Raw genomic sequence first — 25,578 nt, forward strand, 5'->3', positions numbered from 1 at the left:
TTGAAAACTTTTTTGAGAGCTCAGGGCCTGATTTTTGATGCTGTCTATATAACAGGTCTTCTTAAAAGACATCATGGTACCCTTTAAAAACCACATAATGGGTTTATGCTTTTCAGTACATTTTAGTAACTTAAAAGAGCCTAAGTTCAAGATTTGTCCCTTTTCTAAGAATACAAAGCACAATATATACATATATTTTCAAATATTCACAAACTATAAGACTACCATATAAATATAGCAGAATACTAGATGGGTATCCAATCCAAGAACACAAAATGTATCCTGTTGTTTATTCTGTAAAATATTCCTTTTTTAATAGCCTGAACCAAATAATTTCTCATTTTTACAGGGTTCACTTCACTTTTCTCACAGTGAATAAATTGCAACTTATTTCCATGAAATTCACAGATGACACAGATCTTTATTTTGCATAAAGGCATAAAGAAGTGTCTAATATCTTCAATATTCATCTGCTAAGTGGACATTTGCATTGGGTTAGAACAGAAAAAGAGCCCCAACTCTCCTGCAGTGACAGCTGTACAAAGGGATGACATCTGACAGCTGTGACAGTGCTGAAGGGAAACTCAGATGACTCTCAGCATCCATGATCCAATTACAGCACACATCCCTCTGACAGACCCAGCAGCTTGACTCCAGCGTTTGGAAGGACAGTATTGATCTCTTGTCAGAAACCAGTTGCCTGCCTGCAATTGTGCGCTGCTGAACTTTGAAAAGCTATAGTACCCTCTTAAATGATAGGGGCAGTCAGGTTATAGTATTCAGGTACAAAGAGAGGTGCAAAGGGTATCTGCTAAATGCTCTAAACTTGAACAAATCATAACAATATGACAGTCCAATCATACTCAAGGAGCCCAGCTGATCTAGCTGGCTACTGTCTGTGCTAATGGAGAGACAGCTCTTTGTGTATAGTGGGATGATCTTACTTGATGAAAAGGCCACCGCAATTAGCGCATGCTGGTTGGCTGTGCTGGGTGACAGCAGCATGGATGGTATAATGGCAGCTGCCAATAACCCTAACTTCAAGAAAGCAGACAATTAGGCCTTTGATGATAACACTGTTAGTCCCTATACTTCAGACCTCTGCTTGGCTTTTGCTGTAAGCTTCACAAGGGCAATGTGGTACAACTTCCCAAAACAGAGCTACTTGGCCAAGAGGTCAAGTACCTTTCTCCTCTTTCCTTCTGGTCCTTTCTTCTTTAGAGGCAGGCAATGGTGGGAGTGTGTGTGTGTGTGTGTGTGTGTGTGTGTGTGTCTGTGTGTGTGTGTGTAAGAGAGAGAGAGAGAGAGAGAGAGAGAGAGATTTTCTTTTAACTACTGTTCAAACAAAACTGATATATGACCATAGATTGCTTAAGAAACAAAAAGTAAAAATTATTAGAGATCAGAGATCTAAGAGAGTTAAATGCTATTGATAATTTATATTAATTCAGAACTGGATAACTTTAGAGAAAAGATTCTGAAGATTCACAGTACACTAAGGTGACAATGAAAATCATTTTAGTATTTTTTATACTGTTATGCGAGAACAGATCAAGCAATTAGGTAGCAGTTTAAAAGTTTAAATATTGTGCCATTCATCCATTCATACACACACACACACACACACACACAATTTCAGTGCAGAAGAACTTGTATTAAAAGTGTATATTAGCCATAGACACACTTAAATGCCATAATGACAAAACTGACAAAATTTGAATGCTCATATGATATAAAGCCAAACATCTTTGACATAAAGTGCTAAAGAACAGGTTAGGATAATTAAACATGGGGTGTGGAAAAGAGAGTATGAGCAATGAGTAGGAAGCTGGAATCTGAATCTGAAGTGTGATTATATACTTTGGTAGAACTTCAAAATAGAAAACATATCTCCAGCAAAAGAGGAACCAAAGAGCCTCAGAAATACCAGCCTTTCCCAGTGAAACATACTTAATACTAACAAACATATAATAGATGCTAATTAAATATCACCCGCCATCCCACAAATATAAATTATCTGACCAAAACAAATTAATTGACAATAGAAGTTATTGTTATCTAGTTATGTAGTTGACAATAGAAGTTATTATAGTCTTTCATGGGTAAATTCAGAAATATTTATTAAATATCCATAAATCTTTAATTAAGAACATCTTCACTGAATAAAGATTTATTTTCAAGAATGCCCATGGTAGTATCATGCATAATAAGAAGAAATCAGACAAATCACTGGTTAAATATACCATGGTACATATATAAACTAGAGGCATATAGAAGGCTATGTGTTTGCACACATATGACTATCTAGAAGACACATGTCTTAGTTTGGTTTCTATTGCTGTGATAATGTCATAACCAATAGTAACTTGAGAAGGAGAGTATTTGTTTGACTTATTAGATATAATCCAATCAACCCGGGAAGCCAAGGTGGAAGTTCAAGGCTGGAATTTTATAGCAGGAACCAAAGCAGAAACCATAGAAGAATGTTGCGTACTAGCTTGCACCCTATAGCTTGATCACCCTTTCTTATACCACAAAGGAACACTGGTCTGGGGTGGAAACACCATAGTGAGATAGGTCCTTTCATGTCAACCAATAATCACTAAAACATTCCATACTAGCATATAGGAAATCTAATGGAAGCATTTTCCAAACTGAGGTTCCTTTGCCTAGATAACTCTAGCTTGTGTCAAGCTGACAAAAAAAAACAACCAGAACAATGTGTCTACATATACTTTGTGTTAACATTGTCCATTGTATAGAAAAGAATGAAATTGATAATACTAGCTATAAAATAATGACTTGGAAATATAAGGAAGACATTTTATAGTATATTACATTACATATTTACTTACAGATGTTATTAATCTTTTAGTTTTTATTACATTTATTAGTTTGTCTATATCCTGTGTGTGTTTGCATGCGAACGTGAGCACGTGTACATGCATGTATATATTAAGGCACACACTTGTGGAAGTCAGAATAAGTTTTGTGAGTCAATTTACTCATTCTACCATGAATGTCCTAAGCATTGGATGCCTGACAAAAGTGCCTTTATCCACTGAGCCATCTCGGGCCCCTAGACTAATTATTCAAATAATAAACACAAAGGTTATTTATTAATGTCTTCTGGATAATAAATATAATATTCATGATAGTTGTCTATGTAAAGTAGATATACAGAGCACATAAAGTTGGGCCTATTTTCTTCAAGTTTGTATATTTTGTTACTATTAAGAATAGAATGGCCAGAGTTAGAAGTTTTAATCCTTTAATGATCAATTATTAGACATCTACTATAAGACAAACATTTTGCTCAACCAAAATCATACAGAGTAACTAGTGACTTGGCCACCAAATCTTTGGTTCTAGTTGGGGAGACCTAGAGAAGACTCCAATAGAATTCCATGCTCAAGAAAGGGTTCAGATATTTCAGTGCACAGCCAGTGGAGGCTTGGGCACAGTCAGTCAAGATAAAGTCCTAGAGGAGGTGACACTAGATTGCAATTTTGGTGAAACTTGGTCAGTTAAGGGAAGACAAATTCAAGGGTTAGGATGCTAAACATAGAAAAAGGCATGATGAGAAAAAAAGGGTGCACAGAGTCAGTTTAGTATGGCCAACCCCTAGAAAGAAATTTGATAGTTAATTAATATAGCCCTGCTCAGGGAGCAGGCATTTGAAAAGCAAAGCCTGAACTAGTTACTGAAGAGAACTATGAGTGTTCTCATTCCTAAGATAATATGAAGAGAGTTTTCAGAAGTGCTTTTGTCTCCATGACCAAAGAAGCAGATTCTTGGGGCCTAATCCTAACCAGCAAAACTAAGATGTCAAATTATATATGAAACAAGTACCTATTATGATGACTATTATCCAATACGTTTAGAAAACGGTTGGAATCTGTAAATATAACTAATGTTTGATCTGGACCCTACACTTGATCTACCTGAAAGAAGGCAAGAACATCAAGTTAAGTGCTCCTCCCGTGGATCCATGTTAGTAGTGAAAAGATACATGAAATGTGTTATGCAGAGCATGTTAGTCAATATTTATTCAAGACAGTCTTAGAATGATACCTTCTAACAGAATCTTCGTTTTAAAAGTCTCTATGTTCTCTTCATCTGATTCTCAGCATAGTTAACTGCCAACTATCCATGAATGATAATACAAATATAAATAAAATTATTCTGCAATGAACGTTAGAAAAGGCCAATAAAAAGTACATTTGCATTGGAATTTATACTTGAATTTATTTCAGCCGTATCTTCAGTTCATGTTTTTAAATTCTATTTTGTGACCATGAAGTGCAGGAAATTTTATTGATATTAATTTTGTTTTATGTGCTAAATGAGATAATGATTTGACCATAATAACGGATTGTACACCATTGCTAAATGCCTTCATTTTCTTAAGTCTGGCAATGAAAGCAAGTGTTTCCACCATCATTGCAGATCTGAAGATAGTGGGATGTTGGTTTGAGCATCATGCTGCTATGGTCTAATTCCAGGCATTGATCTCCTTGTGGATCATTTAACTTTGTTCTGCTTCATTTCAAAAATTGTGCCCTTAAACCTGTCCATCTTTCAAATACCTGTCACTGGTCTGGAAGAAAATGAAGAAAGAATGTGTATAGCTTCATGGAAAAACATAACAATTCCTCAACTTAATTAAATTCAATGCCAGCCTACTCACTAAAAGTTTAAGGAACATATACTGTATGTTAGGATTACAAACCTTGAATCATGATCTGATACTTAATGACACTAGAATGTATTGTCAGTAATGGATGCATAAATAATAATAGAGTTCAGAGAAGCAAATGTAATGACGGATGTTGGAGTGTATCCAAGGCACAGAAATCTAAGGATTATCTGATAGAAAAATAAGACAGAAGATCATATTTAGTAAGTTAACTTAGATAATTCTCAAAGCAAAGAAAAAAATCACTGAATTAGAATGGTACTCAGGGAGATCAATTCATTTTTGTGTTTGTTTATTTTAAATATAACATTTCAATTATAACATTTCTTCCTATCTTTTCCTCATTCCAACACCCCCATATGTACCCATTTCTACTGTCCATTTAATCAATTGTTATTCTCTCTCTCTCTCTCTCTCTCTCTCTCTCTCTCTCTCTCTCTCTCCCTCTCTCTCTAGGGTTGAAGCCTAATTGGTGTCCTCTTTGTTCATCTCATGTTTGGGAGCTCATGTTGGTGACACTTTAAGGGTTTAGCAGTTAATGTTACTACAAGATATAATTTCAGAGCAAATTTTTTGATCCTCTGGCTTTTGTAATCTTTTGTAAAAAAGATTATCTTCTACAGTGATCTCTGAGTGGTGCAGGAGTTGTGCTATAGATATACCCATTGGAACTGGGTGCTACAACTTTGCATATTGGTTGGCTGTCATTTTCTCTAGTGACCTGTCTGTTGCAAAGACAAGTTTAATTGATGAGGAGTGAAAGCTTTACTTCTCATTGGGAGTAAGGACAAACTTATGTTGATTGCTCTTATAGATTGTACTGTGAGGTCAATTTTTAACAAAAAGTTGGGTGTACTCAATAAATAGGAAGATTTCTGACATGTTTATATTAGTAAAATATATGCTTTGAGAAAAAACAGAATCAGACCTCATTGTTCCTCAATTTTTGAGGTACCCCACCATGTTTGTGTTCATGTTCCCAACATAAAGCTTTCTAGAATCACACATCTTCTCACATCATCTGAGGACCATAGAGAAAAGATGTATGAAGGGGCATGCTAATCCAAGTAATATTATTTGCAACAGTAAGTTTTTCTAATAAATTATATTGGGTCTTAAATATCAAGTAAAAACCTATTTAAAAAGAAGGATCTTATACAATTCTAATATCAAATCATAAAATTTCTCCAATAAATATGGTAAAGATATTAAAAAGGCATAAAACTATATTAAACCATGTTTCAAACTCAAGACCTTAAACTTGAACTTATTTCTTAACTTTCTTCTTAATCCCCATCTTGGTAGCTGATTATCCTTTGTATCACAGTAACTCTTGGAGAGATACTGAGGATGAGTCACACAAAACAAACAAGTAAACTAATACAAACCATATGAGAACTGTCATCAATTACTTTGTTTCCTGAAAGTATTGACTTTGAGCTGGGTGACTTGTTTTATTTTTGTAACCACAGATATGGCAAGTAGCAACTTAAGCAAGAAAGGATTTATGTTAGTTAACAGTTTAAAGGAATCGGATTGTCCATATTTAAATGAGTTTTCTTACATCAATTAACACAATTTTGAATCTCTCTCACAAATGTATTCAAAGGTTTGTTTCCCAGGTCCTGTCAAGGTGACAATTGGTGTTAAGTATCACAGCAGCTAAAGAGTTGAAACAAGTCAATTGGATCCCAGCTACTGTCTCTTTTGTTAATTTTGTTGGCTTTGTAAGGCATTAACTCTTGCCATTTGCATGAAGAGATGCTGCTTCCAGGTAAAGCTGGACATGTTCTGATAAAGAGTTTGGTCCATTCCCATGAATTTCCTTCTTAAACATAAGTAGATATCCTGGTGAAAGGTCTTGTATATCACAATCCATTTCTTATGAGAGTGCCTTTAAAGTAGTTTCTCGTCCACACTCATAGTTCAGTTAAAGCATGACTTTACCTTCCTTCATGTTTTAAGAAAGCATCTAGTTTCTATGTGAGTCTATGAATTCACTTTGTAAGTTTACCTAGACTTATTGTCTATGGAAGTGTGGCAAGTAGACAAAAAAAAAAAAATTCTGTTATCATCATGAGGTGGTTTATTCAAGTGCCAGATCTAGGAGTTCTCCAGAATTATTATTCATCTTTCTGAGAAAACTTAAAAAAAGAACAGCAACAAAATGAGTTAATGTCCACTTAAACTACAATCTTTAATACCTTTCTATACCGTGAGCATATTAATATTTCAGATCTATTTAAACAAGGCCATTGGATATATATCTAATCATTATCAAAATATTTTATAAGCAGAATCTATGAAATTCCTATGATAAGTCTATTATTTTTACATATTTACATATGAAGCAAATTTAGAGAAATTAAACAAATTGCCTGTAAATCAATCACAATTAAAGTATACCGGAGTGAAAGTTATTTGTTCCTATTGTAAGTCCATGTTGTGTATCAGTTCCCTTGAAATTAAAACATTTCATCTAGGAGGAAAATTTGATATAATGAAGGTTGTTAAAGAGAAGTAAAACAAGAGGATGTTCTGAGGGGAAGAGAGTATTTCATCCTGAGAGGAAACTTACTGAGCTCAGGAAGTAATAAATCAATGGCTTCTGGAAGCCACTAAAATGGACAATTCTCTAGGCTCCTCCCTCTCAATAATATTCATGCTATAAAGATTGCTGAAAGAGACTCCATGACAGCTACTCTAAGAAGCTCAGACCAGCCAAGACATTTGGAAGAAGTGGAGATGGAGCAGTCTGGTAGAAATGGAAATCAAACAAGATGCCTAGAAAAAGGTAGCACTTGCTGAGCTCCCTGGAAGAGGCTCAGATAAACTGAACCTGTGGCTCTGTCTACATTTGGTGCAGTCTGCTTCAGGTTTCAGGCATTTGTATCTGTCACCTATGCTGAGTGAGTTTTAAAAATTCAGCTATTTTTGAGTCATGTAAGTTACCACTCATCATAAAGTCCTATCAGTAACCCCAAACCAAAGAAAAATAGATTTACGTGGTATCCATACTTTGTTGGTTGTCAGTCTCCTAGCTATTGAGACAATTTTATTCACATGCCCTAGAAATAATGTTACCCAACAGTCCAGTCTCCTCATTGTCAATTGTAAGTTATCTTAGATCCCCCACTCTTTATACATTTTAATAAGAATTTTTTAGCTATTTTCTAAGTTAAAGTTTAAATTTAGTTCCCCTAGTTATTTGAGACATCATGTTTATTTATTGCAACTGTATTAGATATTATAAATGTTATGAGATGAGAAAGAGGGGTACCCAGTAATGGATGGTTTTGTCCAACCAATATTAATTTTCAAATATTGACATAATTTCTCAGATATATACAAATGTAGATTTATTTGATGTGTGATTTTGCTTTCTTTTGGCTCATTAAAAAAATCTGAGCAAACCTTGGTACTAATTCCTAAGAACAGAGTGAGGCATTTTAGAAATTGTTACAATACTGTTCTTATGTGCTCAGTTTCATTAGCTTTCAGTTGCATAACTGTCTTCTTTCCTAATTACTTTGTGTTCTCCATTAAAACATCTTCCTGTGAATACCAAACAGTACAAAAGAAAGTGTTTTAGAGTTACCTTCTTCTTTCCTCTCATAAACTTATCACAGCACTAATATTTAGCCAAGAAATAAATACCATGTTACTATTTTAAGTTAGTACTCATTTAAAGTATGATAAATAAAAACACATTTTTTCTTTTCCAAAATTGTATTAATTTCATTAATGACCAGGAAACAAAATTTCCTAGGAAGATTATAGAAAATGTCATGTAGACATTTGTCTTTGACAAGGGCAGTAAGACTTTGGCTTTAAAGAAATCTGTCTAAGAATTTACCCATAGTGAGAGATGAAGACTCTCTCTTAACAATGACAAGGAGTCTAGATAAATATGAAAACCATGTTTTAGATAGAAATTTTAGGATATATATCAAGAAGGTAAAGCAACTCAAACCCAAGCGTTAAAAGAGGAAGGAAATTTCCATGAGGAATTTTGTATTGGATTTACATTAAAATAAACCCTCTTTATATTTTATCAGGACTTTCATAATTCTTTGTCAATGTCAGTTGCAAAAATACATAAGTCTTAAACAGCAGAAAACAGATGCAGCAAAGCAACTTGATATTGTCTGTCTCTGCTTCCTAGTTAATGCATAGAATACTAATTTAAATGAATATAACAAATATCTTAGTGCTTTTGAAAATTGCCAGAATTACTTTTACATATTTTTATTCATTTGTTTCAATTTACAGACCTCAACCCATGGCCTCTGAGTACATGTGCATGATGAAATTATCAGAAAACAAATTATAAATAGTAATCACTGACCTCCTTCACAGCCACTGAACTTTACCAGTAGCCTGACCCAAGATCCCAGGCCTAAAGGCCAATCATCTTAGACTCTGTCAGTTCATAAGCCACATAAATTTCTAAATACAATTCCTTATGAGAACTGTCAATTCTTACTTATAATGCTGTGCTGTATTAACTGACTGCTGTCTGACAAAGCCAAAGAATTTTAATTGTGAGATATAGAAGCAAAATGCATGGAAATCAGTTTTCAAAGCCAGTGCCTAAATTGAATTTGCTTTCTTATTATTTAATTTATACCAACAAATCCAATTGAATAATTGAGAATCCCTATCCTTAAAGTAAGTTCATAGTAAGGAAGATGGAGCTATTTCAATAAATGTCTTCATTTTGATTAATCAAACTAATGACAATTCTGAATTTCACATCTACTATGTGTGCTACATGTAAAATTAGTGATTGGAACTTAGAGAATTTCAAAGCAGTTAATTAAAGGTTGAAATATAAATAATACTACCCTTAATCTACAGTATTCATTAATTATATATATAATATTTTCTCTCAGTCATTAAAATTTCCATAACATCTATTAATGCCACTTGAATGTGTTAAAGATGTTCATCTAAAACCTCAGAATCAATAAATATTTAGGAGGAAGTCCTTGAAATGCCAAGTTGCAAAGGGAGAAAGGATGGGGATGTAGAGAATCAGAATGAAAAATAGAGTTCTCATTGAAAACGCTTCAAAAAATTACAGGACCTCAAAAAATCAAGTCAAAAAATAACAAAGTTGGAAAAATAATTAAACAAAGCCCACTTTGTAAGAAGCGTTTATAGGATGTGTACTACATGCAAGAAGAAATATTGGTCTACACTAAATGCATAATTTTTTGATGATGAAAGATTATACATTCCAAGATGAATGTAAGAAATACAATGTAACTTGGTCTACCTACAGTTTCATATTTGGCAAGATGTTGAGAAATGCTCAACTTTAAAATAACACCAAAGGTGAATAATAAAGTGAAAACCCAGTACTGATGTCTATTAAAATCTAAGATACATTATTAGAATTTGGTCCATTAATTCATCTAGAAGGCAATGACATATGGTATTGCCTTCTATCTTCATTTCATTAGATACTCAGTTTTAACTAGTAACGCCATCTCTCTAGTGAAATGAACAGTTCCCTTATCTGCAAGGAAATTTAATGGTGCTAATAGATTTGAAGCCGAAGTTTCTGGATATATCATGTGATAAAGGCTCATGTGGTGTTTTCTGAAACAGATTCATGTGGAGTTTTGCTAAGTCAAGACTTGTGGAAGAAAACATCATGTTTGGAGAGAGTATCAATAGGACTCGATGTAGAGTGAGGGTATGTTTGCATAGCTTGGCTGCTTCATGTCTTCACTGATCTTCACTTCTTTTAGAGCGGAAAAGCAGAGAACTTCTCCTGGAATCCCCTGGTAGTTGTAGTTGCTTCCACTAACTTGTGCCGATTCCAGCAGCAGAGGCCTGTATGCTGGATCATAGGACCACTGCTGATTCCTGCTTGGTATCCTGACACTACTGAATTGGACTTCTGGTTGGTATCCTGACAAATGGAGCTTGTAATCACCCCAAAAAATACTTCTAAAGAGGTACACATACGCTTGTCCTATTTACCATCTTTTCTCTTCGATCTTTGCACAGTGAGCTAGAAGGAAGGTATCAAAGCATTTAAAAACTTTCATTACAAGTAGGTTTTCTATTCTGTTCTATTAGACAGTTCCATCAGTCACCTTCAAGAATCACTGACTTCATTATCAGAAGTAATACTGCAGAATAGGAAGGCTATGTGCTGCCTTCTTAGCTGAGGAGTATTGCTTTTATATAGACCATTCCTGGATTGTTAAAGTGTCAGTGGTCAAGGAAAGAGAAGGACTAGCCAAGTGGAAGAAAGAGAAAGAAGAGTCAGGGCAGGGTTGAGTCTTGGTTTAGCTCCTCTCCTTGGTTAACCACCCTCCTATCCACACTGTTAGGACCCCTAATTGTTCTTCAGATATAGTTGATTTTTGGCCTCTACATTTTGGACCACTTAGTTGCTGTTGTTAAGGAACACATAGGTACAGTACAGCTAATGATCTTAAAGCTGAGATACAAAAACTAGATACAGAAGACCAGGGGTATGAGCTAGCAGAATACCAGCAATAGCTTCAAGATTGAAGCATGTGCAAAAAAAGGGGGGGGGGGAATGGTCAGTTCAGGAACTTTGGAAAGGTCATGGAACACTTGCCCCTCAGATCATATTCTTCAGACTATAGGAGGGGGAACCGAACTGTGGATGGGGACACATTCTGAAAGATGGACCATTGGCCAACTACTTCATTCCCTAACGACAAATCAGTTTAAAAGTCACACTGTTCTGCCAATCACATTGTGCCTAATAGCGACTGTCCTGAAGACTGTAAAAAGGCTTACTAGACAGGCTGCACATGGTCTTTCTTTCCCCATGTGCAGGGTGACACCAACATACTAGATAAAATAAAATTCCTCTTTCATTTGCATCAAAAAAGTAGGTTTTCAAAAACCTAAATCTACATTTAATTAAGTTTTACTTGTTACAATAGTATCTTTGTTAGGGTTTCCATTGTTGTGAGGAGACACCATGACCTAGGCAAATCTTATAAAGGCAAATGTTTAATTGGGGCTAGCTTACAGTTTCAGATGTTCAGTCCAAAATCATCATGGTAGGAAGCATTGAAATATCCAGGCAGCTGTGTTGGTGCATGAAACTAGTGTTCTACTGTATCCCATAGGCAGCCTGGAAGAGACTATTTTCTACAAGAAGCTAGGAGGATAGTCTGCATCACATGGACCAGACTTGAGCATATATATTAGATATCAAAGCCCTGCCTCCGCAGTGACACAGTTCCACTAACAAGGCTACAATTCCTCCATAAGGCCACACCTTATAATTATACCCTTCACCATCAGCAAAGTGTATTCAAACCACTGCATTCCACTCCCTGGCATTCACAGAACTGTGCAGACAGAAAAATCTGTGGGGTCCATACCTAGACATAACATAATGTAAAACACGTTTAATCCAAGTTCAGGAAATCTTCATAGTCTATCATAGTCTCAACAACATTTAAAAGTCCAATGTTCAAACTTTATTCTGAGTTTTATGAAATCTCTTAATTGTAATCCCCTATATAATGAAAATCAAAAAGGATAACACATGCTTCTAACACCACAGGATATATACTATGATTATAACATCATAGTGAAGAAATACTGGTCCAAAGCAAGACCAAAAGCTGGGAAAAAGTCAAACTCTTCATCTCCATGTCTATGTGCAACTTATTTCAGACTTGTTGACTGCAACATAATTCTTTCTCTTGGGAAGCTTCAACTCCTTATTCATAAGTTTCCTTAGCAGAAATCCTATGACTCTGGCCTTTCTTTCTTTCTTTCTTTCTTTCTTTCTTTCTTTCTTTCTTTCTTTCTTTCTTTCTTTCTTTCTTTCTTTCTTTCTTTCTTTCTTTCTTTCTTTTTTCTTTCTTCTTTCTTTCTTTCTTCTTTCTTTTCTTTCTTTCTGTCTGTCTGTCTGTCTTTCTTTCTCTCTTCCTATTTATCTATTTGGTTTTTTCGAGACAGGGTTTCTCTGTGTAGTCCTGGTTGTCCTGGAACTCATTCTGTAGACCAGGCTGGCCTCAGACTCAGAAATCTGACTGCCCTGCCTCCTAGGTGCTGGGATTAGAGGCATGTGCCACCACCACCTGACGACTCTGGCATTTCTAACATATTGGCGTTTCTAAGGAAACTTCAATAGCACAGCTTCATGTTCTAATCATGATCTTCCAATCAATGCATGATCTTCTGGGTTCCTTCAAAGAGCTTGGGTTACTTCTTCACCTATGCCTTCTGGATACTCTGGCTTCTGGATGGCTATATTCCACTGTTGCTGCTACTATTGGTGGCCATCCCATGTTACTGGCATATGTAATACGCTGGCATCTTTCTGTTATTAAGGCTATACTTTCACCAATTGCATCTTATAGTTCTCATTACTGTGACAAGGCTCAGCTTCTTTATATGACCCCTTCAGTCCCTGGCCTTCAACTGCCACAGAGGCTGCACTTGTACCAATGTCCTTTCCTGGCTTCTCAGAGAGCCAAGCCTCAGCTGCTCTCCAGTACCCCATAATACCTTCAAAACCATTGGCACCTGGGTGATTTGTATATATTACTAAGTCCAACCTCCAGCAAAAGTTATATCTCTGAAACATAGCTTTTTGTGCTCTCAGTAAACACTTCACAGAAGATTTGGCATCAGAACAATATGACTGAAGTTTGGTGGGGCTGCAACATGGTTCCCCGTTTTCTTTATTCCATCTTTACTAGTTTTCTGTTCAGTGATTTTCTTTACTGCCTAAGCTTGGCTGTCCTAGAACTTACTCTGAAGCCTGACCTTGAATTCAGAGATGAGCATGCCTTCTTTTCCTGAGTGACAAAATTAAAGGAATGTACCACCATCACTGGACCTAAGTTTTCATGGCCACCATGCCTCAAGATGTAGGGGAAAAAAAAGTTGGTGTCATCCCATGTCAATATCGAGATCAAAAAGCTTATGTCTTTTAGCCTCAAGATCTGAATCACAGATGTGTCTTCCATTTCTGGATTATAGTTCCTTCCAGATAGAGTCAAGTTAACAATTGAAAATAGACATCACAATCTATCACTTGTCAATTTGACACATAATTATATCTCTTTAAGTTCAAATGAAAACATTAACCAGGTCATAAAAGCATATAACAGGATATAACAAAGCCTTGTTCAAATGCAAACACATAAATGAAAATCTTAGATGCATGGGATTATGCTCTGAGGTCAGCAGTCCATTAACTCAATTTAATATTTTTGAACACAGGATTTAACTACATTCCACTTCCTGGTATCCCTTTGTTCTTGAACCATATATTCTGTAGTAATAGACTTGGGGTTTTCCACCTGTACTCTGTTTCCAAATTAATGACCCTAATACTTAATTATTATGAATAAATGACTAGGACATAAGCTTTGGTTTGTTCCTACTGAAAAGTAACTCAGTTATCTTCTTTAGACTAGTCTAAACTTTCCATAAGGCTAGTTATCTCTCCTTGTTTCATGTGTCAATCATCTCAGAGATTGAGGCAAAATCTTTCTACTCTTGACTTTCAAAATCCAACCTCTCGAATGGAACACCCACTTACTACTTCCTGCCTTTTGCTTATAAGCCATCAGATTTTCATTAATAAAATGATGCTTCCACACAACGCATAAAAAACTGTATCTACATTTTGTATTTTTCCTTTCTAGCATTGCAATCCTTCATCAGAATACTCTTCATAAGAGTGAACCACAGAACAAAGTCTATGCTAGGCTTTTTTGAAATTTCCTTTGTTAATGCGATTCATCTAAATCTCTTCACCTTAACCTCATGCAGACTCTTTGGACAAGGTCAAAAATGAGCCACAATCTTCACCAGTGTCTCACAAGAAAGGTCTCTAGGCAATATAATAATTTTTTACTATGAAACCCCGTGAGGCCCATCCCCACAGTTCAAATCACTCTTAGAACAACTGTCTTCCAGGTTTTTACTATTATGGCATGACCTTTTAACCTATACTTATAGCATTCCACTTCCTTCCTAATTCAAAGTACCCAAATCTACATTTTTCCAAACAAAAGCATGGTCAAGCATATGACAGTAATGTCCCAGTCCCTGGTATCAAATTCTGTCTTAGTTGGAGTTTCCATTGCTATGAAGACACACTTTGACACGTTGACCAAGGCAACTTGATTTTTTTGTTTTTTGTTTTGTTTGTTTGTTTGTTGGTTTGTTTGTTTTTGTTTTGTTTTTTGTTTTTTCAAAACAGGGTTTTCCTGTTTCTCTGTATTGCCCTGGTTGTCCTGGAACTCACTCAGCAGACCAGGCTGACCTCAAACTCAGAAATCCGCCTGCCTTTGCCTCCCAAGTGCTGGAAATAAAGGCATGGACCACCACTGCCCAGCTCAAGGAAACTCTTATAAAGAACAATATTTAGTTGGAGCTGGATTAAGCTTTGAGAGGTTCATTCCATTATCCTCACAGAGGGATGCATGGTAGTATCCATATAGACATGGTGTTGGAGGAGCTGAGAGTTCAACATCTTGATCTGCAATCAGAAGAAGGAGACTATGTGCCTCAGGCAACCTGAAAGAGACAATCTTCTGCAGGCAGCCAGGAAGCGCATCTGGGTCACACGGAGCAGACTTGAGCATATATATGAGACCTTAAATCCATGTTTCTTCAGTAATACACTTCTGCTAACAAGGCTACACCTTCTAATAGTGCCATTTGCTGTGGGACAAGCATATTCAAATCACTAAAAACTGACTTTCTTTTTCAAATTAAGATTTTACTATTCTAACTATTAATAAAGAGAGGAGGAATGGATATTAAAAATTTGGTATATTTACACAATGGAGTACTATTCAGCTATTAAAAACAATGATTTCATGGAATTCTTAGGCAAATGGATAAAACTAGAAAATATCATCCTGAGTGAGGTAACAAAAAAACACACATGGTATACACTCACTGAGAAGTAGATATTAACCCCAAAGCTCAGAATACCCAAAATACAATTCACAGACTACATGAAGCTCATGAAGAAGGAAAAACCAAGTGTGGATGCTTTGGTCCTTCTTAGAAGGGGGAACAAACTACTCATGTGAGGAAATATGTAGACAAAGTGTGGAGCAGAGGCTGAAGGAAAGGCCATCCAGAGACTGCCCCACCTGGGGATTCATCCCATATACAGTCACCAAACCCAGACACTATTGTGAATGCCAAGAAGTGCATGCTGACAGGAACCTTATATAGCGGTCTCCTGAGAGGCTTTGCCAGAGCCTGACAAATACAGAGGTGGATGCTTGCAGCCAATGATTGTACTGAGCACAGGGTCCCCAATGGAGGAGTTAGAGAAAGGATTGAAGGAACTGAGGGGGTTTGCAATCCCATGGGAAGAACAAGAATAACCACCAGCCAGACCCTCTAGAGCTCCCAGGGACTAAACCACCAACCAGGTACACAGGAAGGGACCCACGGGTTCAACAACATATGTAGCAGAGGATGGTCTTGTGGGGCATCGAATGGAAGGAAAGGCCCTTGGTACTGTGAAGACTTGATGCCCTAGTGTAAGGAAATGCCAGGAAAGGGATGAGGGAGTAGGAAGGTGGTGTGGGGGAAAATACCCTCATAGAAGCAGGGAGAGGAGAGATGGGATAGGGAGTTTTGGGGGGGGGGGTGTACCAGGTAAGGGGATAACATTTGAAATGTAAATACAGGAAATATCCAATAAAAATTAAATAAAAAAATAAAGAGAACCAGAGTGATGATCTATGTGTACAATTTCATAACTGAGTCCAAAATTTTTGTGAGTTTGAAGCCACTCCTTACTATAAGTTAACCCTGTTATCCAAAACATACTGAGGTACAGGTTATAGAGAACTCAAAATAAGTTAGTTTGAAACTGTTTATTTGGGTTGTATTACTTATTGCTAAAAATATAATTTATAAAATTAATAAATATTAAAATATTTTATCATTTATTAATTTACTTTTTAAACTTTTTCTCCAAATTTTATACATAGGTTATTTATTTATATTACTTCCATTCCTTTTGTCCACTTCCAACTCCTCCCATATCTGTTAAATTTGTTATCTCTTCTTTAATGATGCTTATTGTTATATGTGTATGTGTTTGTAGGCACATTTATATAAGCTAATGAGTCCCTTTAGTGTAGCTTGTATGTGACATTTTTAATGGGCAACAGAGTGATTATAAAATCCAAAGGACCAGGATACTTGCTGAATGTTAGTATCTTCTAGACATGTCAGGCCTGATGCACCTATGAAATCCCAAAAGTATGGTTGACTAAACCACAAGACATGCATAATGACAACACCAGTTGACATGCCAAAAGGGACAGGGAAAATCTCACAAGACCTAATCTCTGGATGAAAAGCTACAGGCAATCAATAGTTGCTGAGAGAGAAAGATTTTGTTTTCTCTAGGGAAAAGTTACTTAGATTATCTAGTCACAACTAAGTGGACATCACTGAACAAATGAACAAACAATAAAATTAAAATATTTTAATAGCTCATTTTAAAAAGTTCTCTTGCAAAAATGATGTATCAGAAAAATGTCCAAGGTGTTGTCAATGAAGAAGAGAGGAGGCAGGAGAGAGAGAATGAGAGTGAGAGTGAGAGAGAGAGAGAGAGAGAGAGAGAGAGAGAGAGAGAGAGAGAGAGGTCTGATTGAAGAGTTCATTATCTTTTTGAAATGAAGACACTAAGATTATTTTCATAGTGTATATTACATGGTTTATAAATTTAATTTCCACTACATATATAAGAGGCAGCAACACTATTTGATTAAATTCTGATCATTTACACTAAAATTAAAGGAATAAAAGCCAGGCATGGAGATGCAAATCTATAAGCCTACCTCTTTCAAGTGGAGGCTGAAGGCTGAGGTCCCTGTGTTAAGGGAAGAAAGGAAGCATCTTGCTCTATAAGACTCTTCTCTAAATTTGGGGTATAATTATCATAGTTTCAAAATAACTCTTCAGTTGCATCACTGATTCCTAATACATATCAGAAATTTCTAAGCACAAACATGAACAAGCTGGAATACTTGGATAGGAAAGGATGGAGATATTATGAATTATTCCATTTTGTTTCTGTACTGATGAAAACTCATCATTTTTGGTAACAAAGTTGGAGCAGCTGACTTAGTATATTGTAGAGATTTCTTCATTGTTTATGATTAGACTTTAAGTATTTTGTTATAATTATACAGTGCTTACATGTTTAATGAATAAGGCCTAAGTATAAGGACATATACTTATTAGGTATTAACTGTATAATAACTTCAATAATACTGAGTATAAAAACTGTGACTAAAACTGTTCCAAAATCACCTTATTATCTTTGTATCACTATCTCAATAATTTATTCATTTAAGAAACAGTATCTAAATGCCAATTAAAAGCATTAAAATTTTTTAGAAATTCTAGTTTTTAAATTATTTTAACTCACATAATTATAAGCAAATTATCTGAACTAAATAATAGGCTAGGTAAAAATATAATGAATACTTTTAATTTATTATATGCATATAATATGATTGTTTTAATATAACAAGTTTGCACAGTTTGTTGAGTTGCTTTGAGTGAATCCCAAAAGTATTGATTCTTCTAATCCATAATACAAAATGATATTTTAATTTTTGTGATTTCTTCAATTTTGCACTAATATTTTATGATTTTATTACTCAGTATCTTTTATGTTAGAATCCTTTTACATATTTGAAGCTACTATAAATGAGATAGATGTCTTGATGTCTACTTCAAAAATTTTGCCATTACTAGATAATAAAACTTTCAATTATTTATTTACTGATTTTGTATCACTGTTACTCTGCAGATTTTACTTATTAATTCTAATAGTTTTGTGCCAAAACTTATGCTATGTCATCTATAAGCAGAGTATATGTGTATAATTCATTTATAATTTTATAATATAAATATATAAGTTATAAAATTTAAAATATATAACACAAATATATTGTAATATATGGCATTATATAATAAATAACATATAAATATAATATACATGTATTCATAACAGAGATATTAAAATATATTAAATATAAATATATTATAAACATATTTATAAATATATAAATATAACCTCAGTCAGTATAAATGTCACATGTATTTCTTTAGTAAAGGAGGCTCTATTATTTATGACTTGTGAACATACCTGTTTTAGTCCTTCTATTATGTGATATAGTCTTAATAAATTGTATTTAAGATGTATGTACCCAAGAATTTTTTTGTTTCTCTAAATTATAAAATTTATTTGTATATGACTTTTTGTAGTAATTCTAACTGATCTTTTGGTAGTTGTGTTGTGTTAGTGGGTAATATTTTTCTTTTCATTTCTGATTTTGTTTGACCCCTCTTTTTCTTTTTTAAACCATCCAATCAACTATTCACAAAATTAAATATAATGACATCATCTATTGGTTAAATTTTCTGATACTGTGATCAAATACCCTGACAAATGAAAATCAAAGGAGAAAATGATGATTTTCTTGTGTATTCAGTGTCAAAGTTCATTATAGCAGTATTGTCCATACAACTGATCACATTGCATACACTATGACATGTCGAGGCAGAAAGTTATGAATCCTTGTATGCTGCTCATTTTCTTTGTTTTCTATAATCCACTCATACTTGTCTACCTGTGGATGAATCCACAAGCAATAATCAGAAGGCTAACTGGAGAGGAAGACCACCACCACCAACAAAAACCTTGAGAAGTAGTGTGAACTGTCTCGTTCATGTACCTACCAACTACGATACTAAAAACATCATAAAGAAGGACTGCAAATTCACCTGACATTTACCAAAAGGGAGTACATATAAAAATAAACCATAACAAAGTCAAATAAAATAAATCATGCAAAGTACATTCTCTGACTCTAACAGAACTGAATTTGAAATCAGTAACAGACAGGCAGATGACAAGCATCCAAATACCAGAAATTAACAACACACTTCTAAGTTACTCATGAGTCAAAAAATATACAAAAAAAATTCTTCTCAAGAGAAATTAGAAAATATTTTGAAGTAAGCAAAAAGGAAAGTACAACAAAACAAAATTTAATGAATACAACATAGGCATACAAAATGGAAAATTTAAAAAGTGCTTACATTACCCAGAAACTGTAAAACTCAACACTGAGATGCTACCTTTAATAAACTTGCAATCAATTTATATTCAAGCCAATGAGAAAACAAATAGAGGAGTGCATATACTATCTCTATCCATAATTTAAGGATATTGTAATGAATAACACTACTACAGTTAGTTCTTTACCCATAATTTGACAAAGTGTATTAAAGCAACCAAACAATTGAAAAAAAATGATAACCAAAATTTATTTCAAAAGTTATCAATCAGTCTTAGAGAGTTTTCTCTTAAGTTTAAAAGATAAGTCACACCCAGAATATAGCAACAACAAAAATAACCCAGACCTGGAAATTTAAATTGGTGTAATTTACTGAACACTTAATAAAGAAATGTAAATGTAGATTACATTAAACAAATAAATAAATAAAAGAAAAAGTCAAATGTTGGAAAATTCTTTCTGCAAACAAAGGAAGATTAATGCTTGCAAATCTTTTCATCTTGCCATTTGAAGTACTTTTATACCTGTATAAAACACTTCTGAGGGCAAGGCAAGAGGATCTTATAAATTCAAGTTCAAAATGCACTGAGTATATATCCAAACAACCCTAAATGAAATCTATATCATTAGCGTAACTTTGATATCAATTTAGACACATAAGTCTTTCTAAGAAAACATTACCACTAAAGCACATAGCAATTTCATAAAAACATTAGCAAATAATGTAATAACAGTTTATGAGAGAAAATGCCACAAATTTGAACAAGAACAGAGGTGGGCATATGGGAAGGTTTGGAAGGAGGAAAATCAAGGGGAAAATGTCATAATTATATTCTCATAAATTAAAAAATAATTAGCAAATAATGTTCAGTAATAGATGGCTTCCAACTTTGGAAGTCTTTTACATCATAATTGTAATGAAACAAGTTTTAAAATTCATTCCACTTCCATTTCTAGTGATTTAGGGTCAAAGTTATGCCTAGTAATGAATATATTACTGATATGTACCCTTAGCCCTGAATTTTGAATATCCATGCTGTCAGGATATTTTCTCATAGCAATGAGGCAATTACTTAATATACTTGCTATTTTGGTCAGTAGCAATGAACTTGTTAGCCACTTGATCAGAAACATGAGCCATCACTGATGTCTGTACAATACTATTTTCCCAAGATAGGGTTTTCTGTAACTTAAGAGTGTGAAATTCCTTTTCAAGCAACTATTCTCTACTGATTCTTTAATATCAGACCCAAACCTCATATTAACACAATAAAAATCATACAGAAACATAGTCACACAACTATAGTCAGTTTGTTTCTGAAAAAATAGAAACAAATTTGTGTTTTAAATTTTTAATTAAAGAAAACTACTAGAACAAATACTAGAACAAGTAGATACCCCTGTGTGGAAACTGACTTCCATCCTGTAACTCACATCGGCAAAAATCAACTAAAAATGTGTCAAGTATAAAAGATAACACAGAAAATGTTTTAAAATAAATCTTGCTGAATCTCCTTTTGTTCACAATTATGAATGTGTTCTTATATAACCACATAAAGCCTGAAACGCCATCCACGAAAATGAATTACATAAATTATATTGCATCATCCTATAAAAATGTTCATATAATTCATTCATTAACTGATAATTTACAGATGAGGAGATATTACCAATCATATATGTGATGAAGAAACTTTAGTTAGCTATATAAACTATGCCAGAATTCAATGAGAAATCCAATAATACTATTAGGAATAGCAGAAAATTCTAAACACAAATTATTCTAAGAAGAATATCTGGAAAAGAACACACAAAGACTGTCCAACACCTGTATTCATAGGGGAAATATATTTTATTAGAAATAAGCAAACAGGGAAAATAAATTATTTCCAGCAAATGATCTTTAGGATGTTATAATACATTCATAAAGAAACCAGGAATAATCCTTAATTCTTTTCAAATATAAAACCTACAGAATGAATTTGAGATAAAATAAAGTTACCTTAAGCAGGCAAATTTTTATGTAAAATTCACAGGAGATTATGTTTTTGCTGCCTATGGATAGGAAAACTGAAGACACAGAAACAACAGCTTTAACAAAATGAGTAACTTAGAAATTGCTTAAAGTATGTTTTAAAAGCCATATCTCAATAATACAATAAAATGTGAAAATACCAAAGAGCTTTAATAAAGCCTAAAAAATACATGTATATTGTGAGAACATGAAAAATAATACAAAAGTAGCTATCCTAACAGAAGCAATTCAAAGATTCAATACATTCTCTAACAAAAGTCCAACACAAATTTCAACAATTAAACAATCTTCAATGTCATATAAAAATATAGTAGCAAGGGTTGCCCAAATAATTCTTAGAAATAAAAGATGGAGATTTCCCCATACAAATTTCAAGTTGTTGTACAGTTATCGTAACAGTAAGAGCATGGCTTGGGTGTTAACAAAATTATACCACATTGATCTACTGAAGAAAATTTAAGACCTTGACATAACTCTCATATACCATTTTTAACACCTGTTTTTGACAACAATAAAAGTGAACACTAGGGGAAAAAAAGAATGTCTCTGACAAATATGCGGGTCAACCTGGATGGCTACATTTAGAAGAATGCAAATGGATCCATACCCAACAACCTGCACAAACACCACTATACATGGATCAAAGACTATACCATAAAGTCAGACAGACTCTAATAGAAGAGAAAGTAAGGAACAGACTTGAACTTACTGGCACAGAAAAAAACTTGGAATTTTAAGAATGAAGGAAAAAATAAAACATGCACAAAAAAAGCATGTGTTGAATGTGTTGAAGCCACAATGTTTTTGACCTCCACACATGTACCATTGCATGCTGACAAGCTCATACACATACACACACACACACATACAAACAGAAGAGGGGGTGTAGGTAATAAATAAAAATATAATCTTTCATATTTTAATAAAAATTTTGCTGCCATTGCCCCTTTTACAGCCTAATATGGGGGACACATGTCACAGTAAGACAACTGACATCTGACCTAACTTCTAAAGTACTGTTTTCCATTAAAATATAAAAATGGCCTTTATATAAGAAGCTGATCCCGGGACTCAAATACATAAAATATAAACATATTTTTCTAGGATCAACTTTAGAAAAATATAAGGCCAAACCAAAACCACACAAGCTATACTTTAAAAGATACTACTGAAGAATTAAGCTGTACAGGTGAGATTTCAAAATAAACGATAAAATTAACAGGATGCAATCCAATGTGTAGAATAAAAGCAGGCATGCCAATCAGGAAGGTCATAGATATAGGGGGCATCAACCCTACACAAAGAACTATAACTGAGTAATAATGCTGAGAGAGAGAAATGCCGAGAGAGAGAAATAACCTTTCTCCAGGAAGAGCATACCAATTGGTTAGCCAATATCAAATCATCAGTCCTAAAAATATACTAATACATTATATGGACCAAGCAGATCATACATATGTACTTATTACTTTTGTATTTATATACATATAATATATGGAGTATATTATATTATATACTAAATATTTTATATTTATAGACATAAATATATGAAAATAACAATTTTAGAATGCTATGAACTTGAAAAGAGTAAGAATGGATATATAGGATAGTTTAGAAGAAAGGGAAATAGGAAATTATCTAATTATGTTGTAATCTCAAAAAAACTACTTAAAAAGTGTCTGTGTCTCTCAATACAAATAAATAGAAAACTCTGTAGTTTCTCAAGCACTTATTATTTCTGTTAGAGAATATCTATTCCTCTGTATTAGTGAAATGAAATTTTTTAAATTTCTATATATTTTTAATTGTTATATTTGAATAAATTTTAAATATTTTATGTATTACTACATTATATAATATCAAATACAGATAAATTTATGTTACTCCATAAGGACCAGAGTCCTTTTTATAATGGCTGTATAAAATTAGAAATGTTCTACCACTAACATGGACTACTAAAATATATAATACTGTGAATTACATGCAATATGAACTTAATAAATATCAATGGAGTATAAGTATGAAAAATAGACATGCAATTAGCCTACTTTATTAACTTATTTTTAGTAAACTATGCTAAGAGCACCTAAGAAACATATGCTAAAAATTATGAATTTTTAAAGAAACACTGAAGCAATTTAATGAATCTACATGTTTGTATCACTTTTGTAGGTTAGCAGATTACCTAGTCAACCATGTTAAAAAACTCCTCCCCAAACAATATCTTCCTTTTACTGATGCTTTCTATGATAGAGGTCCCAAATATTTCACAAGGGAATCCCATACAGAGAAAATGAGACATACACAGCACCAGAAATGGGACACCAGGGAGCCTACTGGGATATTAATATATGTGAGTTACACTAAATTAAACTAAATGGAGAGCTGTCACATAAGGCGCCTTGCCTATTGATTGCATATGAGCGAAGCTGGATGAACTGTCAGCTCTCACCCATTCACTCAGCATCAGAGCAGGAAGCCTTCATTTTTACATCTTATTGAAGTAGCAACGAAAGCTCAAAACTCACCGTCTTGCAATTTTGTTCTGATTACGTTCCCAAATAAAGAATAGCCATTATTTGCTACTGATTCTTCTGATCACATTCTCAAAGTAGTATCATAGCCTCACACTTTTTAAACTCTGGATGTGAGAAGAAAATGCTTGCTATATTTTTCTGGGTCTAATTTACCACTATTATTTTTTTTCCTTTATAATCTTATTTCTCTGGTTCCAACAATTTCCCAATAATTACATTTTACTCTTAAATAAAAGATGTGATTTAACATGCCCTTTTAGAAATGTAAATGACAATAGAGCTGCTAAGGAGAGTTTATTAACCTGGTTACTCAGTGCCAGCAGAAGCTCTGCTGCACTGAAACTATGTTTCTGCAGCTCTTTGTCTCTCTGCTAACTGACCTTTTACAATTCAGTAAGAAGAAGTGATTGGTTTCATTTGTTAAGCTTCAAGTCAACATCATAACTTCATCTTCTTTCACCAAATATTTTATTCCATTTGAAGCGTGTAATGGTAGTAGTTATTATATTGAGGAAACAAAAACAGCTGGATCCCCATACCATATGAAACCTGACAGTTTTGCATACTATACAACCTCTTTTCTTTCCATAAAGCATAAAAATACTACAGTCTCACAGAGCATAAATATGGAAGAATGGAATGTTTCCTTAATATGAGGATGAGTTTAGGGCAAAATTCTAAGCCAGACTAAGTTAGACAAAGCAAACTTTTCGAATATCAACAATTAAGCAAGTAATAAAATCTGTGTAATTTGAACTTTCTTTTAAGGTGAGAATGTGAGGCTGGGTATCTTGGTCAGTGTCTTGCTGCTTTGAAGCTGCATCATAACCAAGCTGACTCCTATAAGAGAAAGCATTTACCCAAGAACTGCTTACAGTTTCAGCAGTTTGTTCTTTTATCATGTTGAAAAACATGACAGCATGCAGGCAGACGTAGTGCTGGAGAAGTAGATGAGATTTCTGGATCTGGAGCTGCAGGCATCAGAAAGAGAGAAAGACTGGGCCTGGCTTGGGCTTTTGAAACTTCAAAGCTCACCCCCAGTGACACACTTCCTCCCACAAGGCGTAACTCACTCCAACAAAGCCATGCCTCCTAATCCTTCTCAGTGTTACTCCCTGATGATAAGTATTCAAATATATGAGTCTATTGGAGACATTCTTATTGAAATAAACACATTGCATTTGTTGGCCCCCATAAACTTGTAGC

The sequence above is a fragment of the Apodemus sylvaticus genome, chromosome 5 (genome assembly GCF_947179515.1).
Source record: "Apodemus sylvaticus chromosome 5, mApoSyl1.1, whole genome shotgun sequence".
Lineage (NCBI taxonomy): Eukaryota > Metazoa > Chordata > Mammalia > Rodentia > Muridae > Apodemus > Apodemus sylvaticus.